This window comes from Dermacentor andersoni, chromosome 1, assembly GCF_023375885.2.
Source record: "Dermacentor andersoni chromosome 1, qqDerAnde1_hic_scaffold, whole genome shotgun sequence".
NCBI lineage: Eukaryota > Metazoa > Arthropoda > Arachnida > Ixodida > Ixodidae > Dermacentor > Dermacentor andersoni.
Genome location: NC_092814.1, coordinates 133296291 through 133322022, shown reverse-complemented (window position 1 = coordinate 133322022; position 25732 = coordinate 133296291). Strand labels below are relative to the sequence as shown.

The 25732-nt window shown below is 49.9% G+C and overlaps 1 protein-coding gene and 1 non-coding gene across 2 annotated transcripts in view; both read left to right on the top strand.

The window, feature by feature from the left end:
- Positions 1 to 25732, top strand: part of LOC126544257 (beta-1-syntrophin-like) — a 137881-nt gene that overhangs the window by 55236 nt on the left and 56913 nt on the right. The window lies entirely within an intron of this gene.
- Positions 16470 to 16542, top strand: TRNAT-UGU (transfer RNA threonine (anticodon UGU)). The gene has a single exon. It is a non-coding gene; the product is annotated as a tRNA-Thr (tRNA).

The window sequence follows — 25732 nt, the reverse complement described above, 5'->3', positions numbered from 1 at the left end:
GGTCGAGGAGCCATTTTCGGCGGCTTGCCGCGTGCCGCGAACCAATGAGAGACGTCCGGGCTTTCTCCTAAGCGCCGCCTCTTGGCTACTGCCGAAGTTAACTTCCAGCGGCGGCGGCGGAACCACGATCGACGACCGAGCGCTCCGAGCCAGCCGCGACAAACAGCGCTAGTGCTTCGTCTGCGTGCCCTTTGCGCGCGCCGCCGTCGCAACAGCAGAGAACACACAATGACCAAAACGCTCATCGTCGTCAGAACATCGTCGTCTGCATCTGCTATTGCAGGAATCAACGCGATCAGCGCGCTATCTGCTAACCGAGCAAGGAAAAAGCGCGCGACAACCGCGATATCGCGCCTATGCTCGCGCAGTTCGAGACAAGGCGAGATCAGCGCTGTCCCGTGACTCCGCGGCGGCCGCAGCGCGCACACAAGGCCCATGAGATGGCGCCGCAAAACATATTCCAGGAGTTCCCCCGCTCCAAATAAACCGTGACGGTGACAGCGAATCCACTAACAATACTTGGTCCGCCGACTGCGTCTAAACATCTCGGCGCCGATGAGGCCCATGAGATGGCGCCGCAAAACATATTCCAGGAGTTCCCCCGCTCCAAACAAACCGTGACGGTGACAGCGAATCCACTAACAATACTTGGTCCGCCGACTGCGTCTAAACATCTCGGCGCCGATGGGCTGTTGACGCGGCGCATTGTCGTCCGTACAAAGCGAGTCTCCGCAGCAGACATGCCGGCGCCGATGGGCTGTGGACGAGGCGCAATGTCGTCCTTACAAAGCGAGTAGCGCCGCAGCGGGCCAGGCAGGTTTTGACGGTTGCTTCCCCGAAGATCGCCAGCCCCCGCAGGTCGAACGTAACGACCCAAGCACGGTCGCCGGGCTGGTACTCGACGTCGCGTCGTCGAAGATTGTAGTGTCGGCTGTCGGTCCTCTGTTGGTTCCTGATGTGCAGGCGGGCGAGCTGTCGGGCTTCTTCGGCACGCGATATCGATATATAGATAGGCGGCGATATCGATATTCTCTTCGTTGGTGACGTCCGGCAGCATGTTGTCGAGAGTCATCGTCGGGTTCCTGCCGTAAACCAGCTTGAACGGCGTGATCTGCGTTGTTTCTTGCACTGGCGTGTTGTAAGCAAAGGTTACGTACGGCAGGGTGGCGTCCCACGTCTTGTGTTCGACGTCGACGTACATTGCTAGCATGTCGGCGAGGTTCTTGTTCAGCCGCTCCGTAAGACCATTCGACTGCGGGTGGTACGCAGATTTCCTCCTGTGGCTAGTGTGGCTGTATTGTCAAAAGGTTTGGGTAAGCTCTGCAGTGAAGGCCGTTCCTCTCTCGGTGATGACTTGTGGGGCACCATGTCGCAGCAGGATGTTCTCGACGAAGAATTTAGCGACTTCGGCTACACTACCTTTAGGCAGAGCTTTCGTTGCGGCGTATAGCGGGGAATGCCTGCTTCACCTCCGCCGCGGGTCGGGCCGGTATGACACTATCTTCGGGATCGGCCCACGTATGGGGAGTGCTTAACGCCTGCTTCACCTCCGCCGCGGGTCGGGCCGGTATTTCACTATCTTCGGGTCGGCCCACGTATGAGGATTGCTTAACGCCTGCTTCACGTCCGCCGTCGGTCGGCCCGACATTGCACTATCTTCGGGATCGGCCAACGATCGGCTCACGTCGGATGACGGCGCCAATGCATGCTGCTGGCCGTAAGAGAAATGCAGCGCTGCCGATGCAATGCAGCGCTGCCGATGAGAAAGAACGCCCAGCCGCTTCCCCGTCGTCAGTCACGATGCAGCCGATCTTGTTCACCGGACGCACGCTTGAGAGCAGCGCTATACCACTGTGCAAGCGCTCCCATCACGTGGCTTTTTTCATATTTCGCGGGCTTTCATTACAGCCCGGAAAAAAAAAGGACCACGTGAGACGTATCGTACAGGAAATAACTCAATCGGTGGTTTCTACAAATCTGCGTATCATACTTGGGGCGCTCAGCCAATTATTAAAAAGTTGGTAATTAAACTTAATGAATTAGTGAGTTACGGGGAAAACAAGAAGATTGCCTGAGTTACTATATAGGCCAGTGCGAATAGTATGCCATCGGTTCAATTCGCTTCCGAAGCGCGTCTCATTTTTAAAATCTTGGCTCAAGTTACGTGGGACACCACACACACACACACACACACACACACATATATATATATATATATATATATATATATATATATATACATATAGAGAGAGAGAGAGAGAGAGACTCCTCGGTTAAATTCTGTACTCAACCATCCTTTGCAAAAAAGCATCCTTGTATAGCATTATAAGACGAAATAAAATGCTACATGTGCAGTGCTATCTCATTCTCTAGAAAAAAAGAACTAATTGAAATTACCCTTCACAACGACGCGGGCGGTCGAAGGGTTTCATTTTCGCTCGACTCCGCGCCGCCCACGCTTTCGCGTTTCAGTAGTTTCGTTATCGTGTAGTGCTGTGCTGGTTTTGCTGGCTCGCGAAACTCGCACAAACGGCAAGTCGCAGATAATTCAACTTCCATGTGATGTCGCGGGGTGCGCGAACGGTCTACGCCACTTGACCAAAAAGCAGCTGCAGCGGCGAATCCACCACCCTGTCTTGGCTCGGTACCGCCGTCTGTCGGGCGGGTTTTACTCACCGACGGCAGTAAAGGGTGGTGATGGCCTGTGCAACGTCACCACTCCACCGGGTGGGTGGCGGGAGATTTGAATTTCGAAAAAGGCATTCGGACCCTTGAGATAGAATTTTCTCGTAAACTAAGTATTTTCTTGGTGCGAAACAAGCGTTGCGAGGTTTCTGGAATGGTATTTATACAGTCCACGTCGACTTAGTATTTGCCTTTAGTATCTCTTTAAGGAGCCCGTGTCGTCGGATGTCGTTACGGCAAAAATATTTTCGAACCACGCATACCCAGGTCCTCCATGTGATGCAAGAATTTACTGAACAATTAAATTTCTCAACCTAAAATACGTGGAACAATCGTAAACTACGACTTACGCACAACCTACAGACATGATATCTCTCGGATTGTAATTTGACAATACGAGAAAACATAATTCTGTTACGCGAAAACTTAAAGAAACCCCTTTTCCAGCGTTTCTACAATTCACACACCGGCCGCGGCGTCCGCCATTTGCGCGCGCGGGTGTCTTGGGGGCCACGGAACGGCGCGCCCGGTTCCTTGCAACACCTCTAGCTGGCGCTCGCCTCCGCCACATCGTGGCCCCCAAGAGGCCGCGTTTCTACCATAAAGCCTGCCTTCGTGCATAGCGTTCGCGCGGCCAGTTTCCCGGTAAACATTACGGTTACATACGCTCCAGTTGCCGGGAGGCGTAAGAAGCAGTCAGGGATCTTTGAATGCTGTCGTGTTCCACTCTTAAAGGCGAAGCTTAAGCGTCCTCCAAATTTTTCACGCTCTCTTGCACGACCATTGGCCACGCGGCGACATTGGCCATATCGCGGAGCAGAACCCGCTGAAGTGTGCCGTGTTTACGAATCGCTTTTTTTTCGCGTTTACCTTGGAAGGTTCAATTTTTTAAAGCACTGGCACAGCGCTCGTACACACCAGTGCCAAGCAATTATAATGAAAAATATTTATATAGCAAACCGTCGTTAACTACCAATATTCGCGGGTAATATGCTACATTTCGTCATTTCGTGAAAGTAGCCGCTTTGAAATTTCTAACTTGTGGTTAAGTTTAGGGCTACAGTTCAACTAGTCCACAGATATAGTGGGGGGGGGGGGGGTGTAGTATAGAGAAAATAACTTCCTGACACCATAAATCGTTAATTTCGTACGTGTGCTGTGAAGTAGATCAACTAAAGCTTGCCAATTTCTCAGTCAGCCAAAACTCAACACAAGTAAAAGTTGAACGTTTTTGTTTTTATTCATACATTCCGTACTGGAAAAAGACTGACCACACAGTCGAAAGTGTCAATCTGCAGAAGTAATTTTCATTCACAGCTGAAATTTGTACATAATGAGCGATCATATATTCCAGAATATCCAAACCAATGCGAAAATTAACCATCACGGGCTGGTCACGCGGAACTTGAGTATCACGTATGTTATGACGCCGACGCATATTGTGGCTTACAGAAAGAAGGTAGAGTATAATACATGTATTTCATTGACAGTATGAGAAGAAGGGACCCACAGAATTTTAATTTGGCTACATGTTTCTGCATGACAAGGAAGTAGCCTATAATTGCTTTCATTATTTGAACTACATGCCGGATAAGGTAGCATATCTCTGTAGCGCTTACAAGCGCATATAATCTGCCTGTCATCATACTTTGCGTCCCATTCATTTATACAGAAAAGCATGGCGAGTATTATGACACTATTTTGACACAACAGCAACGCAAGAAACCAACCATTCATAAAAAAAAAATACTTAGTAGTACTCTTCATCGCAAGGGTGATTACCTATTAATACTTATCATTAAATACTCTATACTTGTATTACTGATATTATTAAATACATTTTGCCGGCAAAACAAATAACATTGCGCCTCGTCTATAATACAGGTGCTTAAAAACTTGCACGCACCGGAGCTGAGCCTTAAGCAAGGTAACTGAGCTTATGGTACCGTCTACGCTCCAAAATTCAGATAAAATAGAGAGCTTCAACCTTCTTCAGTGCAATATCTTAGGAATGGTGCATCAAAACAAAACAAAAAATTACGTGCGTGTATTCTTTCCCCGTCATTGCTCTAGAAATTTGATAAAACATCACGGCTGTGTCTTTTTTTTTTTTACTTTAGCCTTGGCTGCATGTGTCGAGAAAGTGAAGAGTGCACAGAAAGTATAGCCCAACAAACACGCACTCAAGCCCTCGAGTACAAGTATTTCACCGACAGCAGATGGGCTGCCGTCATGACGAATGTATCGAGCGACACTGTTCCTACACTCTAAAAACAGTTTGCTTCCTTTGGGGTGTATATTTGTCCCACAACAATAATCGTCATCTGCCTTGCTTGCGTTTCCTTTCTTGAAAACTCGGCGCTCGCTACTTTCCTGTCGAGAATGCTGCGTCACACTGATAACGTGCATGCCGTTCGTGACTGGGAAGTACCGGGCTCGCAGCGTTAAAGAAAGGAAACGCGGGCAAGACAGATGACGATTATCGTTGTGGGACAAATATACACCCCAAAGGGTGCAACTGTTTTTAGAGTGTATGTCAGTCCACTGAGGCTTGCACAGAACTGATTTATTCATGCAAACTGAATACCTGCTCAGAAGGTAAAGGGAAATACTTGTGCTTACCTGCTGTCATTAGGGAACCTGAAAATCTTCGCAGAACTGGAATTCCCGGTGTTAGAACACCAAAGAGCCGCGCAACACATGTCCCGGTTTAGCCATCTTCGTCTAATGCTTGGTTGACCTGGGGTGGGGGGGGGGGAGTATTCTGTAAGAGTTCAGCTAGTGGACTGTCCATTTCGGCCGCTGCTGATTGGCTAGGGCCACTCGTCTCCTCCTCTCTCGTACAGCTGTATCCAGTCAGCAGCGGCCGAAATGGACAGTCCACTAGGTGGCCTCTTACAGAATACACCCCCCCCCCCTTCTGGTTTCCTGCGTCTTCCGTTCGTTGCACGCCTGATCAAGCTTCTCTGCCTTATCTTTCCCATCCTCATACTTCGGACGACAACCGATCGAAGCAGGTGACCAAGCGCGATCCGACTTGTGATATTGCTGATCGGGGGGGGGGGGGGGGGGGGGGGGCAAGGGTGAGCGGAGGTAAGCTCGACGGACGCAACCACTTCCCTCGCTTCGCCCGATTTGAAATTCACAAAAAAAAGTTAGGATGTCCGGCAACCACTTGGAGCGTGCATGTTCTTTGAAACCGAAATTAGCATTCGCCTTCCGGGGGTTGGCGTTACTGCTTGCCTGTCGCTGCCTTTGCGCGTTGTCATCTTTGCTGCTGTCGTCATCGTCGTCGTTGTTTTTCGCATATAACTGCAATGAGCGATCGGCCAAGAATCGGGCTGTTACCACGTCTGTCAGGCCCACTACCTTTTCTTCACTGCCACCGCGTTTTTCCCGATAATATTGAGAGTGATGGTGTACCTTAAAATGATCGAGTGGTAGGCGCGTTGGTACTCCATTACGACGAAACGCAGCGCGACATACGAGCACTTAAATGAAAATGGAAGGAAGCTATTCTTATACACAAAGCAAGGACATGTGGTAGACAGCATAACAAAAGGACGTAAAAATATGCATTTAGGCTATCCTGATTTCATTTACAAGCGCGATGATACATATCATCGCGCTTGTAAATGAAATCAGGATTTTCATGTGTAAAAAAAGGGAATTTTAGCAAAGTTGGCCGTGAGCTTGAAGCTGCTTTGATGGTGTCGTGTATGACTACCTTGTTTTTGTTGAAGTGGACAGGTTTGGAGGAACCAGCGTAAATGCGCTTATGTTGTAATTTAAAAGGAAGGTTTCTATATATCACTGCATCCGGTTATGGAGCGTGTGTATTCGCTTTGGTTGTCAACGTATGCTGCTGTGTGTGTTCACCGCGATCTGTAAAACCTATCCTTGACTTCCATTTCGTTATGTGATACTATAGGAGATCGGACACCAGACGAGGGCGACACAACACGTTGCTTATGCGCTTCGGTCGTTCTGAGCTGGGCCTTGAAGTCATGTCCGCACTTGTTGGATGAAAGCTTCACTGTGGACTTTAGCAGGCGTGCACTTTAGCTTCGCTTCACGAAATAATTTTAGGGAAGCTAAAATTGGAAGCTAACCAAACGTGCCGTTTTACAAGGGGGAATAAGTCGCTGAGAATCCAGTTGCCAGTGCCCCATACATGAAGAAAAAAAAAAAAAAAAAAAAAGACTAGGAGGGAGCGTCACGTGATTCCGCTAGCCTCGGCAAGCTAACCTCCTCTGACGCCACCCCTCCCACTTTCCGGGCCAGTGCGCGGTGCCTTCTGGGTAGGATTCGGCCCACATGGTTGCCGGACTATTCGAGATTGTTTGGTACGTGGTAACTTTTAGTAGCCCCTGCCGTCACAGGCATGGAAGCACATATAAAAATATATATAGGTGGTGTTGGGTATAGTGTACTAGAATAGTACTAGAATAATGTCCTAGTGACACGACCGGGAAGGGGCGCGCGTGCCTCTTTCCGTTGACGCCATCAGGTGTCGCCACTGCGACCTTTTCTAGCAGACCGGCTGCTCTCATAATCGCTGCTTTTGAGGCGGTCCGTGTTTCTAAGCGTTTTTTATGGACATGGTTTTTTCATTATAACATAAACTGAATGTATTTAACAAAGTGTTGTGTACAGGAAGATATTGAAGGCCACATCGAGACTCTAGTATCGACAATGTCGTCTGCTAGCGTATTCTGGCACAGTCCGGCGCTTTGATTGCGCTCGTGGTTTCGCCTGTGCCACTGGCAATTCACCGAGCTTCTTGTTGCTCATCTACTGCTCGAAAGCCAATATATCTGGGCCTGCCTTGCTTCTATGGAGCTATATTTACCACTCCATTAAATCGCGTGCTTATCGCGAATGACAGGAAAGTGCGTAGCGACTTCGGCGTTGCGAGCTGCTAACCCCGAGGGCGTAGGATTAAATAATCCTACGCCCACACTTGGCCGCACTTTCATGGTGGCAAAATGCAAAAATGTCCGTGTTGCCGGTTATAAAACCCCAGGTGGTCAAAATTATTCATGTGTCCCTCCCCCCCCCTCCCCTTTACTGCGTGTCTAAAAATTAGATCTTAGTGTGTTTTACACATTAAACCCCGGAATGAATTTATTTTTGACAATGCAATTGCGCACATACAAACTCACATTTTTTCCTGAAATTTTAGCTCCTTAGAAATCCGCCGTATCTTCAGCACATACTGTCATAGTGACGCTCGAAAAAATTCCAGGTTAGTGTTTCTTTTTATTTATTCACAATGAAAATAGCACACCTATAAAGGAACCCTCAAGTGTACCTTCCCTAGACAGCGAGCATCTAATCACATTATAAGTATAACTATTACTGTTAAAGCACATAACCAAAAACACGTACCTTATAGCATGGAGTTCTAAGAACATCAACTCAGCTTAATATATTTTGATGTCTGGCGCTTTCTTTCATTACACTTATTCACGCTTTTTGTGAAGAAATGTAGCCTGGTTGTGATGGTAGAAAGCAGTCAGTTCTGCTGTCATGGATTCGCAGTGATCAGGGCAGCCAAGTTGATGCTGCAGCCTGGCTTTAACAGCATCTAAAACACTGTCTGCGTGCAACTCAAGAAGGCTAAAACAACCTGTGAAGTCTTTCTCCAAGTTGATCTTAAATTGGTACAGAGGGGAGGCAAGATATGGCAAAGCACCGTTGTTTTTCATATGGTAAACTCTGCAAGCCTCAAATTTCCTGCTGCCCATTTTGTGATCAGTAGTAAGTTCAGGCAGGCTTCACAGCCTGTCTTTAAAATGCACTTTCTCGCCACAACCAGCGATATAGAAAATTAAGTGGCTGTCACTGTATGCTGGAGCCCCAAATACCACAGCAGCAGGCTGCAACCTCGGAGTAAAAATGTCAAATGTCAAAAATGTCAACCTCGGCGTAAACTTTCAGGCATTATTCCTTGGCAGATGCGGCTTTCAGAGCCTTGTAGCAAATTGTTCGCAGCGGCAAGGGAGCGTACAACTATGTCTTGGCACAGCGCACCTTTAAAGTACAGTTGAGCAGACACTTCGTCTTCATGCCCACTGAAATGCAGAACTTTTTCATGCAATATCTCGAGCCTTTCTTGCTTTTGTACCTACGTTGTCGCGAAAACGACGGTTGAGTCATTGCCTCAGTTAAAATGGCACAAGCTTTGAGGGAACATTCACTACTTGGAGCGAGCTAATTGCGAACGGTTCATTCTCGGTAAACTGTCCGTTTTCATCTTACGAACTCTATAATAGGATCTCGCGAAGTGGTTGGCGGAACTGACAATCTCCCGCTCTTTCTTCATCTTGTGCGGTCCGTGCGTTCTTACGTGGCTTCGTGCTTACCATCGGTGCACTTGCTGCGGCTGGCCTCTTCTTTTCCGGCCTCTCTTTGACAGGTGCGACAGAAAGGTAGGTCGTACAGTCGGGCAGAACGGTAGGCACTGCGCCAAGCACCAGCGACGGCTTCCGACGTGGACGTCGCACTTCGGTGCTATTGATGATGTGGACGTAATCCCTCCAAATGTATCGAGGCTCAAAGTGGCGCTCACACACCGCTTAAGATTCAGTAAAATGCTTGTCTGCTCTTCGCAGATTGCGCTCCCATTTCTTCCGAAGTTCATTTTCCAGTGGTGCGGCGAACAATGGCGCTTTCGGAGCGCCCTGATAATCGCTGTGGCCGCCCGGAGCGTAACAATGGGTGTCCGTCTTTCTTTTTGGCATACCACCCCCTGTACTGCAGTAGATGCAGGGATACGCCTTCTTTATTCAAATCATCCACTGTTTTTCACAAGCATGGCCACGTTGAACGCAACACGGCTCGGAAAACACACGCAGCAAACAGCCGCAGAGCGTGTCTGAGCCGGCTCGACCGCGCACCAGCAGCTACACGGAGGAAGGAAACTAAGGAGAGGCCCTACCCCCTCCGCGCGCTAGGAGAAAAGTGTGGCGGAAATGACGTAGTAGGTTCTCATTTTTTTGCTGCTTTTTTATTTTTTTGTTGTATGGCCACGCCTTTTGGGCCACAATGGCGGCGTTGTTATGGTTTTGAGCGCTCACACGTGTTGCTCTGGTAGGTTTCGGGCCGTGGCAAAGGCGCTGAGTGGGCGGGTTTGCGTTAGTCACCGTGTCTTGTTGCGCTGTGTTACCTGCACCGTGCTCTGCCAGATGTTGCGCGAGCGCGCGCGCTCCGCGCGCGACACCACGCGCAGCGCGGCGTGGTTTCGCGAAAGATGTAAACAAGAGAGGAGGGTGGCCCTAAAGGCGGAGCATCGCCATGAGCAACGCCAAATTCCGGCTTCACTTTTGCTTCACAAAGAGTGACGTCAGGGCCTCTCCTTAGTTTCCTTCCTCCGTGAGCAGCTAGAAAAAAGCACAGCAGCGCCACCGACGGCGGCTACTGGCGTTTGCTTCAACCGGCCCATTGTCCCTCCCTCTTGCTCGCGCCACTAGGACATTATTCTAGTACACTTGGGTGAGTGGAGAGAGCGTATTGCTTGGCAGTCGAGCCCGCCTGCTGAAATCATGGATGGGTTCGCGGCACTGAAATATTTCTATCTCGGCTATTAATGAGCCGATTTGAAAAATTTTATTGGCAGAACGCTCCCTAGAGGACACGTGACAACTTCCAGGGTATAACCAAAATTTGCTATCGGGCCTGGTGAGGGGCCTTTTAATAACAGGAACCACACGTCCAATCTGAAGGAATAACAGCCGAAGAATGTGATGTGCGAAAAATAACAAGAAACTCAAAGCTTTTCGGCATACCAGCGCAAGAAAGCATTTGGAATTTCATCAGGACCTGGCGACGCTTTCATTTTCAACTTTAAGAGCAGTTCGATAACGCCAGATCTTGATATAACATGGCACGTACAACATAGCGTTTTAGGTGACAAGGTATAACACTTGTATCAGCAAAGACATTGTGGAAGTAGTAGTTGAATTAAGTAGCAATATCGTGTTTATCTGTGAGGGGCGTGCCGTCGTGCATTATTCTGTCAGTAGGCTTTCCTTCTGACATTAGTGGCTCAAAAATTTTTCCGGTGAAGTTCGAATGAAATTAGGCATAGTGTACTCAAAATAATGGCGTTTAGCGGAGCTAACAGCTACATTAAGGGATCGCTGGATAGACTGAATAATAGAACGACTGCCACCTCCTCGTTTCAAGCGTTTTAGTTTTCTTTTATGCGAAGCATATTAACGTAGGTTTCGGGCCTTCGCGCGACGCCCGGCGGTGGCCACCATTGACCCTGAAGTGGGGTCACGTGATGACGTCACACAGGCTGCAGATGGGGCCTCATATCGCGCCGTCGGTCGCCTCCCGGCGGTGGCCACCATTGACCTTCAAGTCACCTTCAAGTAGGTCACGTGACATGACGTCACGTGATGACGTCACACCGGCTGCAGATGGGGGCCTCATATCGCGCCGTCGGTCGCCTCCCGGCGGTGGCCACCATTGACCCTGAAGTGAGATCACATGATGTTACGTCACGTGATGACGTCACACCGGCTGCAGATGGGGCCTCATATCGCGCCGTCGGACGTCGCCCGGCGGAGGCCTCCACGCTTCGGTTCGCGCCGTCGCGCGCGACGCGGCGGCGGCGCCACCATCGCTGCATCACGTGATATGTGACGTCACGCGAGGGATGAAGCGGCGCGCGCCCGCCGTCGCGTCAGTCTCTGTGCCCGCAACCGCGCCAGCGTCTTTGCGCCGGGCGTGTATGCGGTCAACATGCCTCCAAACGCTAAGGACGTTAATAATAGGAATGCAAAACGAAGGCTGCAGCGTGCTACGGAAACCGATGAAGACCGCCTAGCCAAGCGGCGCGCTCAATATGCGACTCGACGACAACGCTCCGAGGGTGTAAGTGAAGCCTCAACCAGTGATGCAACTAGCGGAATCGGCGACTCCGTCAGCATTTCTACCAGTTCGGAGCGCTGGAATGCTTCGCATCCACTGGGCTTAACCTTGATAAGCCTCCATTTTTTTTAACTGCAGGACTTCACGAGTGATCCAGAAAGACGCATTGCGCGATTTTTAAATCCTGTTCGGGACAAAATTATCAAGGCAGTGAATGCACATAGATCTAAATTTATTCCATAACTCATTAACATTATTGCCTGGGAAGCTGCTGAGGAAAAAATCTAAATAATCCAGCACGCTCTCATCTTTTGCGCGCGAGAAGTCCTTTACAATGCTGACATTGGCCACGGACTCCTTATAAACAGGATTAGTAGGGAAGGAACAATATACCATATTATCAGATATTCCTTGCTCGACTGAAACATGGAAGTTTGTGATTAACCGGCTTACAAAAACAAGGTCAAGTATAGAAGAAGTACCATGTACTCGTGTAGGCTCTTTCAATATTTGCTGCAAGTCATGCCTCAGCATAATATTAAAGCCGTGTTCTTCATGGATAGCATGATCGGGACTGGGAAAACGTCTGTCCCAGTTAATTGACGGTAGATTAAAATCTCCGATCAATATCTTTCTGTCTTAATGAAAATCATTCATGAAATCTGACAGCTCATGCATGAACTGCGGAGGGGAATCAGGTGCTCTGTAAACTGCGATTAGTAGGAAGGACCATCCCCAGCAGGAAAGTTTGATTGCGAGGATTTCATGGTTTTTAATTTCCAGAAGCAAAAACGCGTCGATGCCTTGCTTTATTTATACGGCAACCCCACCTCCTCTGGAAGCTCTATCGCGACGGAAAACCCGGTATAGAGGGGGCAAAACATCATCATCGTCAATTTCTTCGCGCAACCAATTCTCCGTGACTACAACGATATGTGGCTGATACCCCAGAATTGTGGCTTCAAGACGGTCACTCTTGTTTACGACGCTGCGTGCATTTCTGTTTAGAAGCTTCAGTTCTTTGTTGATTGGTGATCCGAGTCACTCTTTATTCTGTTCATTACGTATTTTGACTCGGCAACCGTTGGCCTCATCCCACGCAAACATCTGCCCATCGATTTTCAGTTTATCGTGCAGCAGAATGGGTTTCTTGCCTTGATCCCTATCGTTTTAGAACTGTCACGTACCAGCTTTCTTATTCTAAGGGTGTCACGTGAATAATCATTTTGGACAGAATAATCGGTTCCTTTCAGCTTCCGGACATTCCGCATGACCTCTTGTTTTTCATTAAAATCTTGAAAGAACAGTAGGACAGGTCGGTTTATTTCCAGTCCTACCGATGCGGTGGATTCTGGCGACTGAATTGCACGTGACATCTAGCTTACCAAGATAAACCTCAGAGATGACTCGTAAACCTCAGAAGCCACATGCCTCGGCCTGGTCCGCCGTGCCCACCGATGTTAAAAAGAAAAGGTGAGAGAACTGCTCCTTGCGGGGTTCCTCGTGTTCCTGAGGTGAAGCGTTCGCTCTTCAGGTCGTTTAGATGCATTTCTGCAGTTCTCTCCCGGAAGAAGTCTGAGATATACTCAAAACTGCGTTTCCCCACGTTCATCTGGTTCAGATTAGTTCGGATTGAATGATGCGGGACACCGTCAAAGGCCTTGCTTATGTTTAGTGCTAGTATGGTCCGTGCCCGGCCACGGCGGCCGCAATTAGATGGGGCGAAATGCGAAAACACCCGTGTACTTAGATTTAGGTGCACGTTAAAGAACCCCAGGTGGTCGAAATTTCCGGAGTCCTCCACTACGGCGTGCCTCATAATCAGAAAGTGGTTTTGGCACCTAAAACCCCATAACCTAACCAGTATGGTCCGTGCGGCTCTGATTAAGGCACTCGCTTCATGCTCGCCCGGCGGTGAAGCTTAAACAGTGGGTATCTTCCATAGTCCCGGATGAGCCGGTACTGCTCGGTACGCCCGCACGACATTCGTTTCTAAGGGAACCTCTCGGAAGTTCCACCCATTGGCCAAAGAGGCGTCCAAAGTTTTTTTTCTTTTTGTTCCGGACTGGTCAGCGAGGTCGTGGCTGAGAAGGCTGACCAGTCCAGAACAAAAAGAAAAAAAAAAAAAAAACCTTCGGACGCCGATCAACTGTGTGCCGTCCGGCACGCCGAGGAAGTCGCCCGTGTGCAAGGGCTCGAGACCGTCACCTAGGCTGGGGTGCTTATTGCCCCATCCCGCCCAAATCGCCGGACATTTCGAATAAAGTTTTCACTCACTTTGGACTGGTCACAGACGCCCATGATCTGTCGGAACGTTTTCGCCCCGGGGGCGGGCTTTCGCGCTCTCGTTGATTTCCTCGTGCTCAATCATTGTGCGTTTGCGTGCCACTTAAGTCGTGTCGCCTGCACCAATCTGTAGCATGTCCACCAGAACGACCATTTACCAGTGACAGATGGACGATGGTTTTCCCTGTCATCGACAACGATGGGATGCCCGTGTTCGACAAGGATATGTATTTATGCATGACATAGTGTAAGTAAAGTGGCGATGAATAATTTTATCGCTCAGGTCCCTCTGCTGCAGCCCTTCGTGTAGAACGGTGAAGCCTCAAAATCACCGGCGAGGGCTGTACTCGTGCTCTTCGACAATCAAAAGAGCTTGCTTCGTTCGTTTATACGTCGATACCACAGTTTCTACATAAAAAAGCACACGGTACTGCTCCTCCCTTGAAAGCCTTCTGACCACCAGTGCAACGACGAATAAATCTAGTGGTTGAACGGCCCACTGCAGATCAGGAATGTCGCAATCTCGGAAAGTCGGCGGCAAGTGCGCCGAATTCTCCCTTCATTGCAGTACTACACGGCATTGCCATATCAGACAACAGATAGGACGAAGCCGTGGAGTGGCCAGTGCTCGATTTACACGCACCTGGGACAGCTCGGGACTTCAGCCATACGACATCACGGTGACGTGGTTTCCTGTCAGAGGAGAGTCTGCGGGCCTTCAGCGGACTCACGGGCGTCTACTAAGTGCTAAGGGCGTGGGAGTTGCACTCTTCGGCAGTTCAGCTTCGGTTTTTTGTGTCATATTGCCTGGAATTCATTCAGTTGTAAACATGAGTATCCTTTGCTTTTAACAGGTTATGCAACAGGTTATGTAAATAACGGGCTTCGTCTCATATCGGGATCAATCGCCTTATTCTTACGATTAAAAATATCATTAGTCTTATTTCCATAATTACTTGTCTGATTAGTACCCCGAGCCATTTCATAACGTATGCATCTGTGGTAAAAGCAATCGCTTAATTATCGCATCATAGATATATGTCTAAGTAACTTCGAACGCGCTTTCCGGAACACCCTGCATGACCTTGCACTTTATAATTTGCAGCTGACACCTTGATAGTGCGACAAAGTACTTTCCTCACAAAAGTCGCAATCCTCTTGCGGATGATAGAACTAGGTTCCGGTGTAGAGGCGCGCCTTCCGAGTTCGCGTCGCGCGGGCTCTCCCGCGCGGCGTCAGCGCAGCTGCTTTGCAAGCATCCTTCGGCGCTTTTCGCACTGCAGGCGGCGTCTGTGGCCTCGCCACCGACTCTTGTGGCTGCAGAGTGCCACCGGGAAAGGAAATATGGCGACCGCGCAGCGTCCAACGTTGGCTGGATCATCCGACGTCGGGTGGTTGCCGCAGCGTGCGCCTCTGGCGCGGGGGCGTGTGTTGGGGAAGGAGGGAAAAGAAGGATAGCGAGATCTCTTCCCTGCGAGCTCAAAGCGAATAACGCTCAACGATGTGCAAGGCGGTGCGATCCGGAGAGAAAACGTGCGAGCCGGCGGCAATATATTTTGCGCGCGCTGACATTTCCTCATACCTGCGCTTTGCGCAGATGCGTGTGCCGTCACTTTGGTCTCTCCCCACTGCCGCTCTCTCTATGTTCACTTGCACCGTTTTATCGTCGTTATTATTTTTAGATTCCCCTTGCTCACTTGCTGCTCGACACCGCGGCTCTCTAGCTGACCTACCTCATTTTTCTTCTTGTTTTTATGTATGTTTTACAGCTTGATTTTATACCTGGGTGCCTGCGGTGCTCGCGGGCTCTTAAGCGCCTCTCAGTGCCTCACTCTGGTCGTCTGCGAAGTTTTATTGTATCTTTTGCTTGCTGGCACGATTTCCGCCGATTTATCCCACCAGCTTTTATTTTTTCTCGGTTCGTGCGCCGTGATGTACACCTGCTTTACGCACACCTCCTATGCGAGAACCGAGTTGAACTTGTTTCACGCATCCCGCTGTATATGCTTCTGGCGTACGCAGTGTGTGGTCGGTCCGAACAATCTCTGTGCAGCTTGTTGGAATATGTTACCCCCGCTATTATTTCGGTTTATTCCAATTCGTTAATGTGAGCGGCGGTGATGTCACATTTGGTCCTATAGCTAGCTCTTAGGTTACGTTGAGTAGCTCTTGGTGTCACGACCAAGTTTTCATTCAGCGCCGACGACAGCCAGTGTGTTTAATTTTTTCGTTTAAGCATGCACAGGAAAATGGACCCCTAGCCTATGCTAACGCGTATTCTGCTCCTGTCAAGCATTTGATGGAACACCGTCTGATTTCTTACGGTAGTTAGTTGTCAGACATGAATGGATCTATATACCTATACCCCGAAACGTAACTCTACCTGAGTCGACAATGGTCAGCGGCCTGTCCTATGCCAATGCCTTTAGGCAGCGTGTGTGGGTTTATTTACCAGTTGCCTTCACCCAAAAAGGTCACGTACTCGTGACGCCTGCGGCAGAAAAAATTTTCCACATCCGCCGCCAAGGTTCGGGAGTGGTGGCGCTGGCTAACACTCCCAAGTTTAGTTCTAGTAGTAAAAGACAAATACCCAAGAAAGTGGATGGGAAAACGGCGTCGCGGTAGCTCAATTGGTTAGAGCATTGCACGTGTAATGCGAAGGCGTGGGATCGTTCCCCACCTGCGGCAAGTTGTTTTTTCATCCACTTTCATTGCCATTCATTTGTAATTATTTAGTTCACTTAGTAAGTTCAGGTAACTTCCCTTATGTTGTCCTTGGTGTCTTTGTTTGTTGGCTTCTTACGGTACGTTATAGGTGCTTGATACGTCACTCGCCGCCTGCAATGAATGGGAAAGATGGTGTTCAATGCTGCAAACGTCGGTGCTGACGCCGCGTCCAGACAATGGAAACCGCATGTCCGTCTCATCACCACAGCTGGTATGCGATGCCCGTCAGTATGGAGAAAGATCCTTACCGATAGTCGCGGACATCTCACTGGCTCTTTCGATAGACGATGCTTCATTCTGTGCACTTGGCGCATGTCCTACGAGCGGCTCTTTGAAGTAAATGCGCCATGCATTATGTTTAGAGTATGTTGTTAAACTTGATTTTGGCAAGCTGGCAATCACGTTGATTTTCTCTTTTTTTTTTTTTTTACTCCAACAAAGGTTTTCGTGGCCCAGACGAGCCTAGTCAAACGTGTTCATTCTTTTCTTCTTCTTTTATCCGATGCGCAATCACTGCAGCAAAGTGCAGCTGGCGAGATATATGAAAGCATCCGCTGCTCCGTGGCTATATTTTCGTCCATCATCAGGCGCACTCCAACGGCATTCCTGCATTTACAGACGTTCGAGATAATATAATAAATTATGGGGTTTTACGTGCCAAAACCACTTTCTGATTATGAGGCACACCGTAGTGGAGGACTCCGGAAATTTCGACCACCTGGGGTTCTTTAACGTGCACCTAAATCTAAGTACACGGGTGTTTTCGCATTTCGCCTCCATCGAAATGCGGCCGCCGTGGCCGGGATTCGATCCCGCGACCTCGTGCTCAGCAACCTAACACCATAGCCACTGAGCAACCACGGCGGGTGGACGTTCGAGATGAAAGGAATCGTCACGATATCGATATCTGCAGTAATCATATTTACAAGTATATCTGGTTGACTGGCCGCCAAGGGATAAACTAGCTGGAAAAGCGGCCTGTGCTCCAAAAATCTTGAAATCTGTTTGGTTTCTTCAGGCTGACCGCCGCCAGCTTACAAAAACTTCTTGAGCTGGAGTGATTCCTTCATTCAAATTCGTTGCATGCATCACTCTATGTTGCGACGGTTTGTCCTCTTATGGTTAAAGTATCAGCCTTTAAAGGAGCAACCCCTCCAAATTTTAGTTATTTACTTATTTATGCTGCTGCATATTTCGCCGGCTTGAAATCGCTCGCTGAAAGCAATGGGAGGGTGTTGTAAACCTCCGACCTGGTGCGGGCCGCTATGAGTTTCCTCGGTTTACTACTGCTTGAGGCGCCGAGCCGTATGGCGATGCCGAGACCATGGTGGATTCTATTTCTGGCCCCGGTATCACTAGCCGCGTTTACATGAATGCGACAGTGTCGCATCGCATTTCCAAGCGCATTTGGGAAAGGCGATGCGACGCCGTTTACATGTAGCGCATTAACTCTAGCGAGAACGAGCGCCACATGGTGTCGTATAAGGGAAGGGCAGTCGACTTCCGGTGTAACTGGTTTCCGGTTGTGGGCCGAGTGCACGTTGGTGGCTGAGTGCCGAGAAATAGACAGTTTTAGTTTAGCGTACGCAACTTATAGCGTACGCTATACGCTATACTGTAGTGTACGCGAAGCAGCACACGTTTTTTACAGTTTTCGTTGGCGAGCGAGATCTTCGGATTTCAGAGGCCATATGCCGTCGTTGCGGCTATTTCCCGACTCTAGCCATAGGTAGCGCTGGCAGCTCGCATGTTTCTTTCGTTAGGCTTCGACTCGTTCGAAACGAGAAGCGATCTTGAAAACACCACCAGGTTATCAATAATACTATGTCGTCGAAGCGGCCTGAGACTAAGCGAAAGCCGTTTACGCAATCATTCATTGCGAACGAAGTGCATTTTACAAAAACAACGCCAAATTCAATTCGAAGCGGGCAGCCGGGACCGCCGCCATGTTGGTGGCTAATTCCTTCCCATAATTCCTAATGCGACGATCCTGCGTTTACATGCTCCGCGAGAGTCGACTCGCGCCCGTAAATCTACCCTCGCCTGGCGCATTAATGCCATGCGCCTTCCTAGCGCATTACTGCTGTTTACATGAATGTGATGCGCTAGAAATGCGATGCGACAGTGTCGCATTCATGTAAACGCGGCTGTTTCGCGGCGAGTGCGAAATCCGAGAACCACCGCGCTCCCAACGCGCACGGCTTCACACCGTGTCAGATTCGTCGGACTGTCCTACCGCTGTCGACCAGAAGTAGGAGTCGTCGGACGAACTCGCCGCTGCCACCATTTGAAGGAGATGAAGGTCGTAGACAGGAACTCGGTGAACAGGATTTATTTACATATTAACAGTTTAAGCAGGATACATTGGCAGTCTAGCGCGACTCCCATATGGAGCCCGCAAAACTAACATACAGCAAACAGTTTACGAGCACACAGCTCACTACTACATTTCGAGCATGACAGAGCACTCAGCTCCCGACAACGAGCACGACACGAGCACTCTCTAGCAGCCGGCAAACGCTGCTTATAAGCTCTCCGCTTGACGTCATAGTTCGACGTCATCGTTCGGCGTGGACGGAGCACGAATGGTCGGGAATGTTCGTCCAATCATTGTAAACTTGCCGCCGCCCCGCAGTATGGCTCACACACACAAAGGCGCACACGTTCGAGCCTACACACACAAAGGCTGACACGTTCGAGGGCCCCGTGGACGGAAATGTTCGTGTTGCACTCACGCACAGGTGAAAAGGCCGGACAGTTCTCGGTACCGCCCAGCTTTCAGTGCCGACGTCAGAGGGCTTCGTAGAACTCTGCTTTGTCCCGGATGGCTCGGCCAAGTACCAATTTCCTGAGTTGATCGCGCGCCACGTGGCTGCCGGCTCTTCGCAGTTCTCCGAAGGGCGCCCCGTCTGGTGGGCTTGGAACACGTGCAGCGGGCTGAAAGCTGGCACGTTGCCACCCCGTACGGCCATTCTTAACAACCGTAAGCAATGCGGCTGTCGGGTTGTTGCGCGCATGTTTGCCCCTGCAATGGAAATTGTTCGGTTGAAGTCGTGGGAGCGTCCTTCGTGCTGGACATGGCGCCCGGCGTTTTAAGGCCCTCCCTGCCGTGCACGCGGTACTCGTCTGGAAACGCAAAGTGACTGCTTACGTGACGCTGCCTCTAAACATGGTGAACTTTGATTGTTGTACTGGGTGCTTTTATATATACCGGTTATACGAACAACAACGTTTATTTTTGTTGCATGCTACGGAATGGGTGTACATGCGGGACGAGCAGTGCTGACGACGAAGGCACCTGCCGCGTCGCAGGGCACAATGGGAGGAACCGCGGCGTCATCGACGCCGCATTGGGATAGGCCGACGAAGTGACAAAAAGGAGAAAGAAAGTACCAAGCAATGTACCAAGGCCAAGTACCAATTTCCTGAGTTGATCGCGCGCCACGTGGCTGCCGGCTCTTCGCAGTTCTCCGAAGGGCGCCCCGTCTGGTGGGCTTGGAACACGTGCAGCGGGCTGAAAGCTGGCACGTTGCCACCCCGTACGGCCATTCTTAACAGCTCCTCCATGGCCCGGAAAATCTCGCCTGGCCAGTGCTGGCAACCGCTGGGCAGGAAGAGAATGGCTGGCGAGCAAGACGATGCCTTTGCTCTCTGCAACCCCTGCGTACTTGGAATGTCTTCAACCATCTTACAACAACTGGCACAGAAGAGCCGACCCGGCAACACAATACCGCTCAGCGTTCAAACGCCCGGAATCAGCTGCTAACCCACCAGGCCTCCTATCACAATTCCAATGCAAGTCACTCAACTGGGAATCCCAAATTTTGCCCCAAAATTTCGTGCCGCCAAAGCGAGCGTTCACGTTCCCCTTTCAGTTCGACCAAACCTGACTGTCGTGCTGCACAAGAGTAAAGGTTTACGCAAAATTAAACCGAAGGCTCTCAAACACCAATACCCAAACATAACATAAGCAGCCTAACTTCACGAACAGCCTGTTCTCACCCTATCGCAGTGGCGTACTTATCTCACGTACTGTTGCCACTGAACAGTCTGGCCAACTCCACAGGTACGCAATCACAATCGCGCTAGCTTTGTGGTCCCCATTCCGAACACATGCTTGCATCATACAAAGTTTTCATCACGCTGACTCACATTTGTTCCTTTAATCCACACAGGACACGTTCCTTAAGCAAACAACCACACTTGCGTAACTTACGCAACCCAGAGGAACCTTTAAACAAATGTGTCTTTTACTAACTAGCTCTTCGCACACGTACTAGAGAAGTCAGAATACGGCCGCCCTCGACACACACGAGCAACCCAGTCATCAACGTTCTGCTTCCTTCCGTCCGCACAGGACACGCGCTAATGGACCTAAGAGCTCTTCTCAGTGCAAATCACGCACTTACTGAAAATCTACGCGCTTAACCTTAAAATTCAAAACACTTAAAAAGAAAGAAGGTTAAATAACACACACGCGCGTTACGATAGGCCTCTCAACGATAACCTTGACCTTCAGGTTACTCACGCATACACAAAAAAAGAAAGCCTATATACTTATTAATGAACACCTCGCGAGACTACAGGTTTACTTTAAACGTGTCTTTCAAATCTCGAGCTTCCCAGACAAAACATAAACAGAGCTCATACCTTACATACTGAAAGAAATCCTAGTCTCAAATCGCGAAAATTTGCATATGTTCAAAAATAAAACAACACAACACGTTTTCCTACTACGGAAGCTCTCCTGGCCTCCCGTTCCCGATTGCTTACGACTGACTCATACTTTCAGCCGAACCCGAGGTGGTCGCGGTTTAAAAGCTACTCTGGCTACGGAGGAACAACAAAAGGGCTGACTCACTATCAGCTCCCCCAAGACGTTACGGTCTCCTGCCAATTTGCGTCCTCGCGCCCCGCTTTCAACATGACCTCGACTGACCGCGTCGCTACTCCCCACCTGGTCTCGTCTTGCCACCTTGCGCTTCTTTGTACTGCACGCTGAGCTTCGAAGAGAACGACGGAACGACGAGGAATTTGACTGCCCCGTGCCCTTTGTCCGCGTCCGTGCAGAACAAGCTTCTCGGTCCCCCTTTGACCGGTGGCTCGAACGTGTTTGATGCGTCAACATCGTCCGTGACGACCGCACCTGTCTCTTCTCCGCGCCCTGCTTTTTCGCGCCTGTCGCCGTCTTTGGCTTCGCTACTTTAGCCACCGCATTCCGATCCTTTCGGCGCTTCTTTCTGCGGCGCTTTCTCCTCGAACTCTCTTTCATGCCGTCATCTCGCGCCTCGTGCTGGCCGTTACACATCTCGTCGGCCCGGATCGGTCTCTTACCCGCACAGTCTGAGTGATTTACATTAAAATCTACTCTCACTTTGCCTCGACTGGCGGACAGCTCAACCGACTCTGGAACAATGCAGCAGGCTTTACTCGAGTTATGCAACTCGCATTCTTGCGAACTACCCTCTACTGCATTGCCCAGCTCACGCTGTGCATCTGCACACAGCCCGTCGGTATCGATCGCTGTCTCACGCGCACAGTCCGAATGATTAACAACTGAATCATCCCTATCTAGGCTATCTAGACTGGCGGAGAGCCGCACCGATCCCTGAACAATGCAGTTGTTCTCTCGTGAGCTACGGAGCTCGCTACCCCGAGAACTATTCTCAACTGCATCGTCCAGTTCGCACTTCACTTCTGCACGCAGATCTGACTCGACATGGGTGCTCGCGTCTGTCAAGTCCGTAGTATTCTGTACCTCGCTAACGACCTCGCTACCATGAGATGCGACGCACACGCGCGGTAACTGTGCCAATTTGTTCGCAGCTGGCCTAGCTGTCTCTACAGTCCTTTGTTGGCACAGCACCTCGTCGCTCTCACTCTGGCCTTTACCGGCCTCTGCTGCCACTAAGGCTTCGTTAGCTGCTAGCACTTCGAGTTCACTTGTGAACGTGCTGCTACTCTCACAGGTACTACTACTTTCCTAGGCTTTTGAACAAAATCTGCTATTTACTTCCTGCCACTTTCGCTGCGTCCAGCCTACAGATTTCTCAAGCCGCTGTTGACTTCGCTCGATTGACTGCTCAAAACCTTGAATCTCATTGTTCAATGCATCAATGTACTGCCTCGTTACTTCTGTTAGGCCTTCTTCCTGCGAAACCCCTTTCAGTTTCTGCCTAGCTTCTTCCTGTTTTTGCCTAAATTCATCCTGTTCTTGCCTAATTGCTTCCTGTTCTCGTTTTTTACTTAGAATTCGTTTGCCCATTTGCTCTATGAATTTCAAATCATTCTCACTTTCGAGAATTGTCTTACGAATTTCTGATTCCTTCGAGTTCTCATCTACGTTTACCCCGATCTCCTCACACAACCACAACAGGTCAGCTCTCGTCGAAGACATTAGGACCATGGTCGCTACTTTAAGCTTTGGCTCTGCTGTCACACAATACTTGCTGCGATACCCACGCAAATCAAAATACAAGTAAAAGATCCCAGCGAATCAAATCCAAAAACACAGTGAAATTGAAGCCTGGTAAATCTTACAGCCAAAACCAAACGCTTACCCACTGAAGCAGCACCATATCACCAGTCCTTCCCCGCCGTATCCAGTCAGTTGCAAGAGGTGGTCAATCTCAAGTCGCCTCCAACTTGATCAGGATGCCGGTCGGTCACCATGTGCCAACGTCCGTCAGCTGCCGTTGCTGTCTCCCGAGTCGTAGGCCGATCTAAGAGCCGTAGTCGGATCTCACCGCTGTCATTCAGTTGTCAGATTTGGCAGACGTAGCTGTAGAGATGAACTTGGGACGACAGGACTAGGCGAGTAGGCTTTAATTGCAGGATTTACATTTAAAACAGTACATACATTGGCAGCCTAGCGCGACTCCCATATGGAGCCCGCAAAACTAACATACAGCAAACAGTTTACGAGCACACAGCTCACTACTACATTTCGAGCATGACAGAGCACTCAGCTCCCGACAACGAGCACGACACGAGCACTCTCTAGCAGCCGGCAAACGCTGCTTATAAGCTCTCCGCTTGACGTCATAGTTCGACGTCATCGTTCGGCGTGGACGGAGCACGAATGGTCGGGAATGTTCGTCCAATCATTGTAAACTTGCCGCCGCCCCGCAGTATGGCTCACACACACAAAGGCACACACGTTCGAGCCTACACACACAAAGGCTGACACGTTCGAGGGCCCCGTGGACGGAAATGTTCGTGTTGCACTCACGCACAGGTGAAAAGGCCGGACAGTTCTCGGTACCGCCCAGCTTTAAGTGCCGACGTCAGAGGGCTTCGTAGAACTCTGCTTTGTCCCGGATGGCTCGGCCAAGTACCAATTTCCTGAGTTGATCGCGCGCCACGTGGCTGCCGGCTCTTCGCAGTTCTCCGAAGGGCGCCCCGTCTGGTGGGCTTGGAACACGTGCAGCGGGCTGAAAGCTGGCACGTTGCCACCCCGTACGGCCATTCTTAACAACCGTAAGCAATGCGGCTGTCGGGTTGTTGCGCGCATGTTTGCCCCTGCAATGGAAATTGTTCGGTTGAAGTCGTGGGAGCGTCCTTCGTGCTGGACATGGCGCCCGGCGTTTTAAGGCCCTCCCTGCCGTGCACGCGGTACTCGTCTGGAAACGCAAAGTGACTGCTTACGTGACGCTGCCTCTAAACATGGTGAACTTTGATTGTTGTACTGGGTGCTTTTATATATACCGGTTATACGAACAACAACGTTTATTTTTGTTGCATGCTACGGAATGGGTGTACATGCGGGACGAGCAGTGCTGACGACGAAGGCACCTGCCGCGTCGCAGGGCACAATGGGAGGAACCGCGGCGTCATCGACGCCGCATTGGGATAGGCCGACGAAGTGACAAAAAGGAGAAAGAAAGAAAGCCCCACATCACCAGGAGGCGCCGCGATGCCAAAAAAAAAAAAAGCGGACGCCGCGAGGGGTCCTGCTATCGTAATCGGGAGTCGTCGTATGCGATGCGAGACTCTTCGTTTTTTCCTCGCGTAAACAACCGTGTCAGGTCCTTCGGCGTTGTCGCGAGACGTTCAGGGAGGTCCAAACAAACTAACTGTATTTGCAGAAAAAATCACGCGCCGGATGCCAGTTCCGGAGCCTTCTGACTGGTTGGCTAGTGCACGTTTCCGAGCATATATGCCAACAGACAATTCGCACGGACACTGGAAAGCCGAGCGTGTCTATGTATATACAGGGTGTCCCAGCTAACTTTAGCCAGAGTTTAAAAATATGTGAATGCCACATGGCTGGACAGAACCAAGCTAATGTGGTTGGCCGTCGCTTGGAGATACTCAAAATATCATTTTTCGTTCCTCCTAATTAGATAATTCGTCTTAATTCATAAATTGCTGAATACGCGCTGCCGCGCGACTGGCCGCTCGAGGCACTTTCGGAAAAACACTTTTATGAAGCACGTATTGAGCAACAGAAAGCTGTATTGGGAGCTTCTCATGTCGTTCTACAATGTTCGCATTGACACTTTTCATCTAATTGTTACATTTGAGAAGTTGATTAATTAATTAAGACTTATTATCTAATTAGGCGGAATGAAAAAAATATAGTTTGAGTATCTCCAAGCAACGGCAAACAACATTACCTTTGTTCTGTCCAGTTACGTGGCATTTGCATATATTTAAATCTTGGTGCATGATAGTTGGGAAACCCTGTATATATACAGGGTGGTGGTGGTGTTATTATTGTTAAAGACAAGACGAAAACTGCAATTTCTTGTCAGATGAGCTGCGACCATAGACCTTGTTTCACTATTCCTCTCGATCCGGGTGCACGAGCAGTTGTCAGATAGGCGCTGCCGTTCGATACGACAGCGCCGCGGGGCCCATCTTGTGACGTGGCCAGCACGAGTGTTGCCCGACGGTGTGCGCGCCATCATGTGCGCAAGTGGATCGCTCCCGATCGTTATGGATTGCCGCGGTCTAAATACGGGAACTGTGCCGTGCGTGCGAGCGCCTACCCGGCTTGGCCGACATGTGATCGCCCAGCTGTGATCCATCGGCGCCGCTGTTCTGTCGGCACGCGTTCGCGCACGCCCAACGGATTGGCGACGCGCTGGCGGCGAGGGAGGCGTCCGAAGCAGTGTACCTGCAGATGGGAGCCGTTTTCTGGTTTAGC